This window comes from Hylaeus anthracinus, unplaced genomic scaffold, assembly GCF_026225885.1.
Source record: "Hylaeus anthracinus isolate JK02 unplaced genomic scaffold, UHH_iyHylAnth1.0_haploid 12002, whole genome shotgun sequence".
Classification (NCBI taxonomy): domain Eukaryota; kingdom Metazoa; phylum Arthropoda; class Insecta; order Hymenoptera; family Colletidae; genus Hylaeus; species Hylaeus anthracinus.
The window spans coordinates 12557051-12562236 of NW_026534349.1; the positions used below are offsets into that span (position 1 = coordinate 12557051).

The 5186-nt window shown below is 36.3% G+C and overlaps 1 protein-coding gene across 12 annotated transcripts in view; it reads left to right on the forward strand.

Annotated features, from left to right (window-relative positions):
• LOC128891842 (ankyrin repeat and fibronectin type-III domain-containing protein 1) overlaps positions 1–5186 on the forward strand; it is a 201110-nt gene that overhangs the window by 150789 nt on the left and 45135 nt on the right. The window contains exons 1-2 of one of the 12 annotated variants that reach the window (XM_054151694.1): positions 2970–3397; positions 4187–4566. The exons of 7 other annotated variants lie outside the window; for them this stretch is intronic. The gene's annotated coding sequence lies outside the window, so the exon portion shown is untranslated. Of the gene's footprint in view, positions 1–2969; positions 3398–3839; positions 4567–5186 lie in introns of those variants that run through there. 4 more of the 12 variants (XM_054151695.1, XM_054151704.1, XR_008460929.1 and 1 more) reach the window with 4 other exon arrangements.

Sequence of the window (5186 nt, forward strand, 5' to 3'; positions counted from 1 at the left end):
CATTTTTGCAAAGGAAATTGTTGTTCAGAATCGTCTCAGCTACCCCCTATTTCCGGCTCCTCCCCGAGTTTTGGGACACCCTGTATAAACCACATTCGGTTTGAAAGCAATAAATGCAGTATGTATTTTTAACAAAGATCCTGTAACATTTATCCTAAAAGGACGTCAATAGCCTCGAGTCGTGATAGTCGTACTCTGAGAGAAGAAGAATAGAATAGTCGTGATCTATTCTTGCCTCGAGAACCACAGCATTCAACCATAATCCTGGGTGCAACTTTATCGCGTTTACAGATCATTCATTCAGTCGAGTGGACTTTTGAGAAACGAAGAGAGTTTGTCTTTTTTTCTTTTTTTTTTTTAAATGGGTATCGACATACCGCACACGATCGCGCGGATACAATGGATAATAATGGATACTATTGTCATGCGAGTGGCTTCTTTAAAAGTCTCGGAATCATGGACGCGCCACGTGCTCCCAAGTCACCGGAAACGTGCCTTTCGAGGTGAGCTTTATATCCTGGCATACCTGCGCACGATCAGACACTCTGTGTGAAGTGCAGGAATCACGGTAACTGGCCCTCTCGGTCCCTTGTTTTCCGTAAAGCTGGGGGAAAACTTACCTGACGTTCTTGGCCTGGCTCGTAGGACGGTAATGGATGCGTTCGAGAAAACTGTCGTTGTGCAAGCAAAAGTAACAGTGCCTACCGTAGGCAGAATCTCGCTGAAAGGATGATTGTTCGGAGCGAAAATTTACACTAAAATGAAAATATTTTAACGGTAATCGAGTCCATTACTTTGAATTCAGTCTATCGAGTTTACGAATAATACCGTATTATATTATCAAAACTTGGTAAAATATCGAGATAAAATTGCTTTTGTTCATTTCTAAGTAATAATTTACTAGTTTAAGTAATATTTTTAACGAGAATCGAGATTTTAGGAAGTGAAATACATTTTAATTTCGATAACCTGGAGCATAAAATGAGATTGTTTAGAACTCGCGTTCGAAATACATGCTTGGAGTACTTCGTGTTAACGAGAATAAGTTAAGGAATGATATAATTTTATGACGGAAGAATCCATATTTGGCATGTTTCGTTTGGGAATGAAGTTAAATTCAAATATGATAATACAAAATGAAATTACTTATTATGTATTATTGCGAATAATATTTTATCCGGTTTTGACGTTTATTAATTTAGAAAATGATTGAAAATGAATTGTAAACAAATTTTCGGATTTTCTGCATTTTTTAATTTTTATGAATATTAGGAATTAAAATATATTGCGCAGAAAATTAGTACATATTCTAAATAGATCTAATAATATGGGACGCTATTAAGAGCAGATCCATCCAACGTAATACATCACTGTCGAAGCGTAGTACGATCAAACAGATCTAAGAATACAGGAAATTTTCTCTAAACAAAACTGTTTACATCGAATTAGAATGGTTCCTGTGCCTGTAAACACAAGAAACAGATGTTTAATCAACTGATAGCAAATGCTAGGAAGTGATGTGCAAATACTGATATCCGATATCTGCGCGTCCTAATAATAAATCCTCACAAAAATTTAATTTAGAAACTTTTGGTTATTCGATAGAATAATAATAATAATAGTAACGCCATTTTGCACTCACCATTTTATGTAGACATATAGAAACACGAGGGAATGCAAACAACCAGAATGTAATTGTTTAGTTTCCTCGAATCCCAGCTTGAGTTTTCAATTTACGTGCAGCAAACAAATGTTTATAGTTAACAATGCAAGTACAGTAATTGCGTTTCAGCGAATTACCATTGTAAAACCTCTATTTATAACCTTGATAAAAATAACATTTGACGAAGCTCGATCAAAAATTCCAAGAAATGAATTTGCGACAAGTTGAAATCATTCAGATATCAATCGAAGCTGTATTCATTGATAAAAAGTGGCCCTGGAGAAGAGTACATACGTTCGAACCGCGAATGCCGGAACTAGTGATGGGTTCGAGTTAAGGATGCATATGAGGTACAATCGAAGACAAATGTATCTGATAGATTATTCTTGCCATTTTTTTAATGCTATTTCTCTATTTAAATTAATGTGATAGCATGTTTTCCATTTAATTATATATAAATTTATTATACTTGGAAACTGTTATAACTTTTGAATGGTTTAGTAAATCGGCTCCTTTCTCGAGGGACCTTAGGGAACTTGTTAAAATAATCTAGAATTTTTTAAATAAATATTGAATATTTTAATATATCTTCCAAACATCCTTAAATACGACCTCACGAAATTCGATTAACTTCCAAGTTAATCGTTCGTTTTTTAGGATGAGCTGATACTGATAAAAATACTTGATTCGGTTTCAGTTGCACTTATAAATTCTGCCATTATTTTTCCTCGTACCAATATAACGTTTAAAAATATTATGTTACAGTTTTTTTTTCGGAATTAGGGTTTATCTTGGTAAATAGTTTTGTAATGTAATCACATGAACTTACCAAAATATGCGTTGAAAATACGAAACTCAGGTTTCCCTATTTAGTTGCTCTCCAAAAATTTTCTTATTTCAAGTCTACTATTTTTTTTTCTTTTTTTTTGTTATTAATTAAACGACGTTAGTAATTAAAACTATACAGCATTGTAAAGCTTAGGAAATGTACTTCTGAAGTATGGAAAGACTAAAGGAGAAATACGTTGAAAAAATTTGTACAGACTACTCAAATATGTATGAAAATAGGATAAAAAGTTCGATAGAATTAATTACTTTTTTCCGTCCTATAAAAATTCACGAAAAAACCACATTTTTTAAACCTCCTAATTCAGGATACCCCCTTCAATAATAAGTTGCTTGTTCTTTTAATCGCGATACGATCGAACCCATCGCTACGCAGACCGACGGGGGCGTCCACGTGGAGGGGGTAGACGGCAGCTGTTTGTTCGAACGCACGGCCGAGGGTCGCGTTTCATGTGTACCCGCCAGCAATGCCACATCGCTGTCGGTCGTTCTCTGAACGAAATCGCGTTTGCGGCGACAAATCATCGGCCAGCGATGCTAGTGAAACATGTGACGTTCGAGTACGATGATACTACTCGCATTATTCGGTGCGTGAAAATCGTGTGAACCTCGTGGCGAAAAAAAAGAGTGGCAACGCAAAGAACGAAAAGCGGCTGCACGGCGCAACACGGCCGAGAGAACCGACAGGCATAAAGATATTCTAGGGAAGGAATCCCGATTGACGTTGCGAGAATCGGTTGTGTGTACAAAACACGTTCGTCTACGGATCGTAAAGAGCCTCTCGTTTGTTGGCGAAGCGTCGTAAAACCGCGAGTGTGAGAAATGTGCGACGAAAGTGACAGGTTTAGTTTCGAACAGGGGACGCTTGCCTCCAAACAACACCTCTCGGTCGGTAACATGCGCGAGAAATCGATTGTTTGCTCGGCCCAGTGTTTCTCAAATTGGCTACCGTGAACTCGCAAAAATCATATTAGGTAGTAAATAAAAGAAATATTTCTCGCGTAATAGATTAAGAACTTGGGGCAATTGAAATTTTCTAGAAATTTTCTGTCGGTCTTTCATTCTGCTTCCGTTCAATCCAATAGAAAATAGAATTTAATTGAAAATTTCATTTGTTAATGAACGGTACAATTTCAAAGTCGAGCGACGACGAATTTTATAGCGATATCCAATAAAAATATATCAATAACTATTGAATAGCGTTAAAGAATATTTTTCATATTTATCTTCGTGTTTCGCTCCGGTAAACAGTTAAAATACAAAGTACCGAATGAATAGCGTTACATTTTTTAATTAAAATTGTTTCATACGAAAATAATACTGGGCAATGCATACCTGTTAAATATACTCCTATATAGTTTAAATTAGATGGAGATTCGACAAATCAATTTATCAACATAATTAGCCTTATTTTTATTTTAATAATCGTCATTAAAAATGATAGCAAAAGCATTTTTTTTTTTCATTAAATGATTCTAAGAAGAAATTTACTTGCTTGGTACTTGTAATATTAAAAAATAAATCTTTTCAATTAATTTAAAAGTATCGAACAATTAATTCTTCTCTGGGACCATTAACGTTTCTTTATCGAGGTTGGTCTAGGTAAAGTTTGGGAAACACTGGCTCAGCGAATGCAACGGCGGGATTTCCCATGAACTTTTCCCAACTTGTTCCCAGATGTGATCTGAGTATTTTCTCTGCCAACAGAGACAACGAAATAGTGAACAATTTTCACGACTCGATTACCGAGCAAAATTGTGATCGTACCTTACATTCTTCAAAATGTACACAACGAAACAGTTCATCCAAAGACACGCTTTATAGAATTTATCGACGAGAACCGAAAATCGGACAGCAATTTATTACCAATTACTGGAATTATTTATTTCACGAAAGGATCGGCGAAAATTGTAAATGGAGTCCCAACTCCAACTTGATCCATCAAGTTAATGACGCCTAAGAAATTAACAATGACGGTGTAAATATAAACGCGAATCGTCGTTTTGACGGAAAGTCGATAAACGTGGCGAGTCGTAAATGGAACATTCTACATACAGGTAATCTGCGACCATTGGCATTTCACGTGCTGGAGCAATCATTTCTGCCACTTGTCCCCGTTGCGAGATTTGCACCAACCCTTTATTTCCACTTCATTTCGATTGTCACGATTTTGTTTCGTACGACAAGTAAGGAAACATTTTCGTTTAAATTTCCTGTTTAACCGATCAACCAATTATTCTTGGCGAGTGTTTAATTTGCACATCATGTGCCGACTAGTATGTCGAAGGACCACCCCTTTCAGGGACTAACAACTGGTGATCATTTAATTGTTTATTCACACAAACTTAACACTTATACTGGTTGAGTTTAAGAAAATGAGGTACCCTCCCATCGAGCTAATTTTTTGGTCATAGATAGTCCTTGACCTGGCGATTAGAATGGTGGTCATCTTGACCATTAACTCTCACCCTCCATCCAGGTGTCAAAAACTGAAATTGTTGAACAAGTGTGTTTTTGCACCGGTGAGTACGTCATTTCCAACTTTTTCTATTTTTACGTGGAAGAACATCTTACCACCGAGCCCGAAGTCCACTGTTTGAGTAAGTTTGGGGTAGTTTTTGATTGGATGATAACATCGAATACTGTTAATGTATATACTGTCTACACGGAAATACTG